The sequence below is a fragment of the Phascolarctos cinereus genome, unplaced genomic scaffold (genome assembly GCF_003287225.1).
Source record: "Phascolarctos cinereus isolate Bilbo 61053 unplaced genomic scaffold, phaCin_HiC Scaffold_9;HRSCAF=440, whole genome shotgun sequence".
Lineage (NCBI taxonomy): Eukaryota > Metazoa > Chordata > Mammalia > Diprotodontia > Phascolarctidae > Phascolarctos > Phascolarctos cinereus.
This window is the reverse complement of record NW_027556402.1, coordinates 186,529,398-186,538,470: the sequence shown is the minus strand read 5'-3', so window position 1 is coordinate 186,538,470 and position 9,073 is coordinate 186,529,398. Positions and strand designations below refer to the sequence as shown.

The following is a 9,073-nucleotide window of genomic DNA, read 5'->3' as shown; positions in this document are numbered from 1 at the left end:
GATAATAATAGCTGGCTTTTAAACAAAGGAATCATGAGACATAGTCTCATTTGAGCCTAACAGTGGCTTTGTTCCATAGATACCAACATTCTCCCCATTTTAATGATGTAGAAAGTGAGACTCAGAGAATGACCCAGAATCATGCAGCTTCTAAGCACCTGAGGCAGCATTCTAGACCTGTTCTTTCTGTTCTTCCTTGATTTAAGTTCATCTTCCCATTTTACCTCAATACTTATGTAGAAATACAGACTCTAGATAAGGCATAGCCCTTGTTATCCTGTATATTTCAGTCTAGTAGGGAATATTGTATGTATACAAATAACTACAATACAAAGTAATAGATGATAAGGGGGTACAAGAAATGGCAAAAAAATATTCTGCGTGATATCTAGGGCTGAGTAGGATGAGGGGAAAACTTATCACAGTCCAGCACGTGTCTTAGTGGCTGGCACATAGTAGGGGCTTAATAGACATTTATTAACTGGTTGACTGTTACTGTGGTGAGGGGAGGGGGGAATGCTTCATGTAAGAGATGACATTTGTGTTGTCTTCCCCTGACTTTTCCACTGCCTAACAAAGCTCTGGCCACATGGTAGGTGCCCAATAAAGGTGTGAAATGACTTGAGTCCTTCCTCGAACGAAAAATAATTATAGCATTGTTGCTGCTAGCTGGAAAGGCTGCCCCTACTGATGGCTTAGCTCTCCACTCTAGCCTCGTGTGCTTCCACTGTCACTGGTGGCCACATCTGAGAAATTAAAGCATGAGTGATCTGGCCAAGGACTTTTAGTCTTGTTTGGTTTTGGCTTAATGTTCTGGATTAATGATGTCAATTTCCCACTTCCCTGGAAATGTGGAGACAATAGCGATGCTTAAATCATAAATATCTAAAACCCCAAGGGGTGGATGCATTGTTTTCTGTGGACTAACTCAGTTTGGATGGGCCAGAAGGTCATAGGTTTTGAGTTAGAAGGGAATATAGAGATCACCAAGTCTAACTACTTCATCTTACAGATAAGTGAACTGAGACACAGAAAGATTAAGTGACTTGGCTAGGGTCATATAGCTAGTAAATGGCTGAGGCAGAATTTGAACCCAGTCCAAGGCCATATCCACTACTCCAAGCTGCTTTTCAGAAAAGGGACAAGGGAGTAGGGATGCAATAAAAATGAAATAATCCAAGCATACAAGCTTGAGGACTGTGGCTAAGCACAGCCATGGCCTGAGTTCTGTCTGGAAGCTCCTAGGTCAGCATATTTCAGCTAAATTGTATCACACAGTCTCCAAAACCTCTCATATAATTTTTCTTCCAAGGGCTTATCATCTTCATTTTTGTCTAGGCCTGTTTTAGTCTCCATTAGCCAGGATCATATGGTTTTTAAAAAAGATTGCTCTGAAATCCTCCCTTTGCAGTGATCACCTCCTTCAAAGAGCTGAAGGATTGTCACACATAGAAGAAGGAAATTTGTTCTCAGTCCTCAAGGACAAAATGAGGACGTATGCAAAAGGAGCAGTTTGAGGGGCAGACACTTCAGCTCCCAACTCAACAATGAAAAAGACTGCAGTCACAGAATGTCAGAGGTAGGAGGAATTTTGGAGAAACCTAATCCTTTTGCAGATAAGGAAACAGAGTCTCAGAGAAATCAGTTTGCCTAAGGTCATACAGCGAGAAAATGGCAGAGCTCAGACTCAAACTTAGGACTTCTGATCTCTAAGTACAGTGCTTTTGAACTGATCAAATCTCCATTACTGACTATATCCAATCATACTCTAGATAAAAATAATAGCTGATTTTGCATAACATTTCAATGTATATGAATTATTTCATATACATGATCTCATTTGAACCTTACCTTATCCATGGGAAGTTGGTGTTATTATTATCTCCATTTTGAAGATGAGGAAACTGAGGTGGTGTGATTTGCATAGGTAGCTAGGGAACAAACATTTATGTGGCATCTACCATGCATTACTGTGTTAAGAGCTTTTAAAAAATACTATCTAATTTGATCCCCACATTAACTCTGCAAGGCAGGTGCTATTATTATCACAATTTTACAGTTGAGGAAACTGAGACAAACAGGATTAAATGACTTGCCCAGGGTCACACAGTTAGTGAGTGTCAGAGGCCAGATTTGAACTTGGGTCCACTGAGCCACCACCTGTTTCAAAACAACTTCTCTCTTACTGTGAGTTGTCACTGTGTTTACAAGGTCATGCTATCTGTGGTGTGGATGAGCACTTATTGAGGCTGTCATAGAGATAACTCTTATACTGGATGAGAAGTTAGATTATTGTTGTGACTTTCATTGCTAGCTCTGGTGATTACTTTCTTTGGAGATTAATAAGTGGGCTTGTGTTCCCAAATTTGACTCAGCTAAAACTCCGGGGGCCCTTGATTCATCAAAATGATCTCTTTAGTTAGGTGCCTAGCTTTAGTTATAACAAAAGCTTCTTTATTCCTATCTCTATATAAAAAGTGGTGACTGGTAGACTAAAAGTAAACTTTTTCATATGGGTGTGCTCCTGTCCCCAAGTATTTCAGAACTGGTTTTGGAATCTCTTGGCTTTGCTGAAGATTTTGACCACACCACCACAATTGGGAGAATTATCTCCAAAAGGTCACCCCAAGAAAGTGGATCTGTTACTGTTGGCATTGATTAGTCTGTAAGAGTAGCTAGTAGACAAGTTTGACTCTGAGGGAGAAATCTCCAAAAGGGCAGTTTTAGGGGGCTCTGGAATACAGGGTCAAGAATTTGGAACTTCATTCTAGATAGGAAGTCAACTTGAGTGACATGTCGTGGAAGAATGGTCAAAGATGATTGTGACTTTGGAAAAGAGGTCTGCTTTAGAGGATAATGGAGAGGAGGACTACTGAGAAAACAGTTTGCGTATTTTAAAACTTTTACCATGGCTGGCCCATTGGTTTTAGATCTGGAAGAAATATTAGAGAACACTTTAAAAATAATAGTAGCAATAGCTGGTATCTATATACTACACTTTTCTTATGTTATGTCATTTCATCCTCACAATAGTTTTGTGAGACAAATGCTGCTGCTATTCCCATTTTACAAATGAGGAAACTAAAACAAATAGAGGTCATCTGACTTGCCAAGGGTCACCCAGCTAATAAGTCTCTGAGGCAAGATTCAAATCTGGGTCTTTCTGATTCTAAGGCTAACACTCTCTCCATTGTATCACATAGATTGCCTGTCTGTTTAGAGATGACAAGATAATGGTCCAGGGAAGTGGTGTTGCATAACCAGAGCTAGGAAGTAGTATAGCCTTGGGCTCCTGACTGCAAATCCGATACTCTCTCTACTCATTGCATCACATTGTTTCTCTGTCCTCATTGGAGAAATAGTAATCTCTTACCCTGGTACATGGATTTCTACTTACTACATTTTCATATCCATCGTTAGAGTTGATTCTCCCATCAATCCTTTCAGGTAGGTAATTCAGGTATAGTTATCCACAATTGATTAATCCTCTGATTGGTGAATTTGTCCTTGATCATCCATTTGAGGAAGCATCTATGCCAACCATACTTTATTTCAAACCTGGCTCATCCCATGACTACCTGGACTCCTCCAATACCTTGCTCCCCACCCCACCCCAGACCCCATACTTTTTCATCTCACTTTTTTATTGCTGTTATTTCTTTCCCCCATTAGAATGTAACTTTTTGAGGGAGGGATTCTTGCCTTTTTGCTTATTTTTGTAAACTATTGCTTAGCATAGAACCTGGGACATAGTAAGTGCTTAATCATTATCCATCTGTCATTTTCCTTCCTTCCTTCCTTTTTAAAAATAAAGAAACTGATTCTCATGGTGAGTTGCACAATCACATTTGACTAGTAGTTAATAGAACTAATAGTAGAACTAAAGGTAGCATTGGTGATGGGAAAAAAAATAGGATTTGGGTCAGAAGTCCCATCTGTGAGACTTAGTGGATATATGATGTTAGGTAGGTCACTTAATTTCTGTGAGTCTTAGTTTTTACAATAATAATAATAATAATAATAATAATAATTTTAATAATAATAATAATTATTATTATTATTCCTCATAGGGAAAGATGAAGGTGTTTTGTAAAACACAAAAGTGCTGTGTAGCTATTTAAAACAACTGATATTCATTGTCTTCTAAGGTTTATAGTGTGTTTTTCAAAACCTTAAATCCCTCTTTTCTTCTGCTAAGCAAATGTGCTGAATACATTATAAATAAATTTGAGCCCTTATTCTTTATAGTTGAACAAGTCTTCCTGCATTAAAGCCCTCCTCTCATGCCTCATTGTGGTTAGGGCCATAATAATTGAATACCCTGTGGCCATGCCAATGGAGCACAAGCTCTGGGAATTGCTACCCATATCGAAAGGTTTCAAGAATAGAGCTGGTTACATAACGAATGGGAGAATCACATGTCATATGGTAGTTAGGTTCTAAAGTTGGTACTCAAGACAAATACTGAGGATAGTCAAGATTGTCCTTGAACAACCCCTTAAATGGACCCATAAAACATAATGCAGTGTCTTTAAACAATTGTAATTGCTAAGGAGTTAGGAACTATTTAAAAGAAGGCAGTCTATTAGAAAGGAAATAGATCAGAGATGTCAGCTATGGAAACAACTGAATGTCAATTTTCTTTTTTCATAACACACAGCTAAGCTATTGATCAGGAATGAGGCAGGAATCAAAGCATATAATTCAATTATGTGAATTAACTGCCAGTATGGTATGATTCCATTGTGGCATCCATCATCTGCTCAAAAATCCCTCCTCAATCTCCCCTTCTATTCCTCCATCCATTCAGGAAAAGCATATCATGCTAGCTGAAGTCTGTGTGAGTCTGCCTATGGTTACACATTTATGTGGTCTGAAGGTCAGTAGAAAGGCTCAATATTAAAGTGTGTGTGTGTGTGTGTGTGTGTGTGTGTGTGGGTGTGTGTGTGTTTGGGGAGGGGATGACTATTTTGGAGGACACCAATTCAAGAAGATTACAGGGTTACAGTGATGCTATTTTGACCAGGAGCAGTCACTGGTGACTGCAACATGCCTTTTCCTTTTGTATTTAATTAAGCCCCATCAAACACATAAAAATCCTAAGGGTACAAGGAATAACAATTTTTTTAACAGAATAAAAGTATGCATTCTATGCTATTAACCAAAGTCATCAATAAGAAACTTCTTTCCACAACCATGAAATTTGTAGAATAGAAACTCATTGTCAAAAACAGAGTGCCATCGGCTCTTCTGTACATCATAAGAATAATTAACTGAGGGTAGTGGTAATCGTCTACTGAATATTCTATATATTAAGCAGTATATAATCTTCTGTGAATTCACCTGCAGACTTCTGGGATGGCACAGTAAACAAAAGAGAGTGTTAGTCACATCCATCACCTCAAGCATCCACATTAGAAAATCTATTTAACAGGAATGTTCCTTTAACTTTTTTTCCATCTACCCTATTTTAATGTCATAATAGAACATGGCCTCAAGTATCATTCTGGTTCAGATGCCACGACTTATCATTATGAATTATCATTTTATTTTTTATAAACCTTCTCTTTGAAATTAGCTTCCCAAATTTTCTCTATAAAAGAAGAACCACATTATGTTTAATTCTGTGCCTTTGCTGGGACTCTTCATTTTATTCAGCAAGAGGGTTTTTTTTTGACACACAGTTTCACTCAGGAATGAGAGTAAAGGTAGTTGTAATGGATTTGGGAGATTTGCACAGAAGAGGAAGGCAAGAAGAAACACATGAGGCTGAGTGTTGCTACAGTAAGCTCACAGACCGCACTGAGTCAGGAAAACTGAGATCTGAATCTAACACCTATTTTCCTCTGTGACTTTGGTCATGAAATTTCCCCTCTCTGGGCTTCAATTTGCTTATCTGTAATAATGACAGATCACGTTTATATAATTCTTTAAGGTGTATAAACTATTTCCTGCCCAAGGACAATTGTGATAGATATCAGATTATTATTATCCCCATTTATAGATAAACTGAGGCTGAGAGGGATTAAATACTTTACCAGAATTCACAATAGTAACTGTTAGTGTCAGGAATCAAGCCCAAGTCCCCTTCCAGTGGGTCAAGTCTTTTTTCCCCGTGTTCCCCAGCCTCATTGTAAAATGAGGACATTGGAATAGATGGATTCAAACGTCGTTTCTAGTTATATATACTTTTATGGGTCTCTCTGTCTATGAGAAGGAAATTATGCTAACTGTATTCTGTGGGAGTAAGGCTATCACTTCCTATTTTTGCATCCTGGTAAGATGTTAATCCTGCTGCCCCAAACTGTGTCCAAATGGTGGGCAGTAGCTACTGTGCTTTTCTCATCCCAGAATTGGAGAAGGCCAGATGTAAATAACTCATAAAACTCATATAATATTAGACCATGAAGAGATCTCCATATGAAGCCTGTTTGGAGTTAGAAAGGACCTTAGAACAAAGAAAGCTAGAATTGAAAGGGACCTTCGAATCTAGAAAATAGAACATCATGGCTAGAAGAAAACTTAAAACATAAAACAAAGTATATTTAAACAAAATTAAAAGAAAAAAAGTGGAAATAAAACTTAGAATGCTGGATACGGAAGAGACCCTAAACATTATCTAGCCCAGAAGTTCTCAATTTTTTTTTGTCATGGACTTCTTCTGGCAATTTGATAATATATAAAAATATGAACCCATTCTCAGAATAATCTTTTTACATATGTAGGATTATGAAGAAACCAACTATGTTGAGATATAGATTCTATTCATTTTTCTTTATCCAAGTTCATGGACCCCATGGACACCAGCTTAAGAACACTTAATCTAGACCAACTTTTTCCCTTTACAAATAAGGAATTTTGAGAGGTCCAGTAACCTGCGTAAGGACACATAACAATTTTATGACAGATGCTAGTCTGGAGTCTCTTTCTTTTGACTCCCAATCCACCATATATCAAGATTGTATATTTCTTGACTTTTGACTATGGTGAACCAGTTATAGCAACATTATTGGCAGAACTGAGGTCAAAAGTAATGGTATCCAACACTCCTTCATTGAAGGAAAGCGCGCGCGCACACACACACACACACACACACACACACACACACACACACCCCAAACTGAGGACTAGGCATAAATAGCTGAAGTATTATTCCTATGTGTACTTTCCTCTGATATGAAGGTGGTCAGAATAAATAGGGGTACATTTTTCTGACCTAGAAGTGACTGAGCCTATAGTTAAATCCTAATTTTTGTAATTAAAAGTCAATTGGATTGAACCAGATGCAGACCTTCAACTGAGTCCCCAAATGTTATCCATTGTAAAGAAAACTATTGTTTTAAAGATGATTTTACAAGAGAATTGCTAATAGAACATAATTTCTCAGGGCCTTAGAGCTGGAAGGGACTTTTGTTTGTAGAGCCTACATTATTAAACTTGTAGCGCAGTGGTGTCAAACTCAGGCAGAAACAAGAGCCACTAATTGGTACATAAGAGATCCCTATGGGTCTCATATTTACTTAGTTTTAAAATGTAATATTATCTGCATTTTATTGTATTTTTATTTATTTTATTAAATATTTTCCAGTTTTATTTTAATCTGGCACAGTCAGCACTGGGGAGTGTTGCAGGCTTCATGTAGCCTGTGGGCTGTGTTTTTGACACCTCTGCTTTAGAGGAAGAAGCACATATACTAAAATTAGAATGATGCAGAGAAGTTTAGCATGGTCCTTTTGGAAAGATGGCATGTAAATTCATGAAGTATTCCATATTTTTAACTGGAAAAAATACCACCCTCCACAATTAAAAACATTGTAATGGGACTTAGAGATCATCACTTTTATTTTACAAATGGGGAAACTGAGTAACCTCCAGACTTAGAGACTCTCTTGTCCAAAGTCTCAGCTAGGAAATGGACTTAAACCCAAGTTTTCTGACTCTGAGCCTAGGGCCCTTTTCTTTATTCTATGTTGCCTCTTTATTAATTGATTGTAAAGATAGACTTGCTTTTTGGGATATTACATAAGATAACATTTCACTGGATTATAGTTGTTTAGTCATATGTATAAATATAATGCACTATTAATAGAAATATATTATGCATTTTAAGTTCTTGGGTTGGACTTCTCATGAACAACTATTAAACCCTGAGAATCTTTATGGAGACAGAATATCACTGCTGTCAGCCATACCTTCAGATGTGTCCCTCCCAGGTTCCTGCTTCTCTAGATTCAACCCTAGCCAGGCTCCTTCCCCCAAGGAAAGAACAGCCCAGGAGTTGGGAGGATGCACCCTGATTTTAAAAGTGGTCTAGATTGCAGATTGGGTATATATCCTGAAATATTCCTAAGGCATTACAACATCAGGTCACATTTTTAAAAAATATTTTTTCATTGAAATTTTTTTTTTTTACATCTCAAAAAAAACCTCCCTTGTGTTCGTATAACAAATGTAATCAGTTTTTATTACTAAAACTTAAACAATAAGAAAAGAAAAAAAGTGCACTATAAACTTAAATATTGAAATGAATACAAAATAAGAAAAAGAGTATGTCATTGCACTGCAGATCATAAGTGAGGATTTAAAATATATAGCAATAAATTTCCATTTCAAGAAAGACTTATAATAATAAATACTACACATTGTGTTGAGAGCTGTCCATCTTTTCTTTGCTTCCTTGTAAGTTTTATTTTATTCTCTGCTGTGCACTTTTTATTTTGTTCTTTTTTACCCCTTCCTCCTCCCCACTCCCACCAAGGCTACAATTAAGCACGGATGTATTTATGTGTAGATATATACATACACATATAAATATACACACATATATACACATGTATATATACTTTCCCTAACAAATTCTACTTCTGATCTTTGTTTTTATATTTGTGTATTTCTCTTATTTCCTTCCTACCCCTTCTAACTCCTCTGCTTTACCTCTATCCTCTACCTTGCCTTCCTATTACTTAATCTACCCCCTCCCCAAGGATCCCTCCTTTATCCTCCCATTCTAATTAATCTGAATGCTTTTCTATGCCCCTCCCTTTAATATATTCCCTCACCCTCTCCGCTAGAG

General features: G+C 37.3%; 1 non-coding gene across 1 annotated transcript; it reads left to right on the top strand.

The window, feature by feature from the left end:
- Positions 1 to 7,667: 7,667 nt before the first annotated feature.
- On the top strand, positions 7,668 to 7,776 carry LOC144455564 (U6 spliceosomal RNA). Its single transcript, XR_013484280.1, has one exon. It is a non-coding gene; the product is annotated as a U6 spliceosomal RNA (small nuclear RNA).
- Positions 7,777 to 9,073: the final 1,297 nt, after the last annotated feature.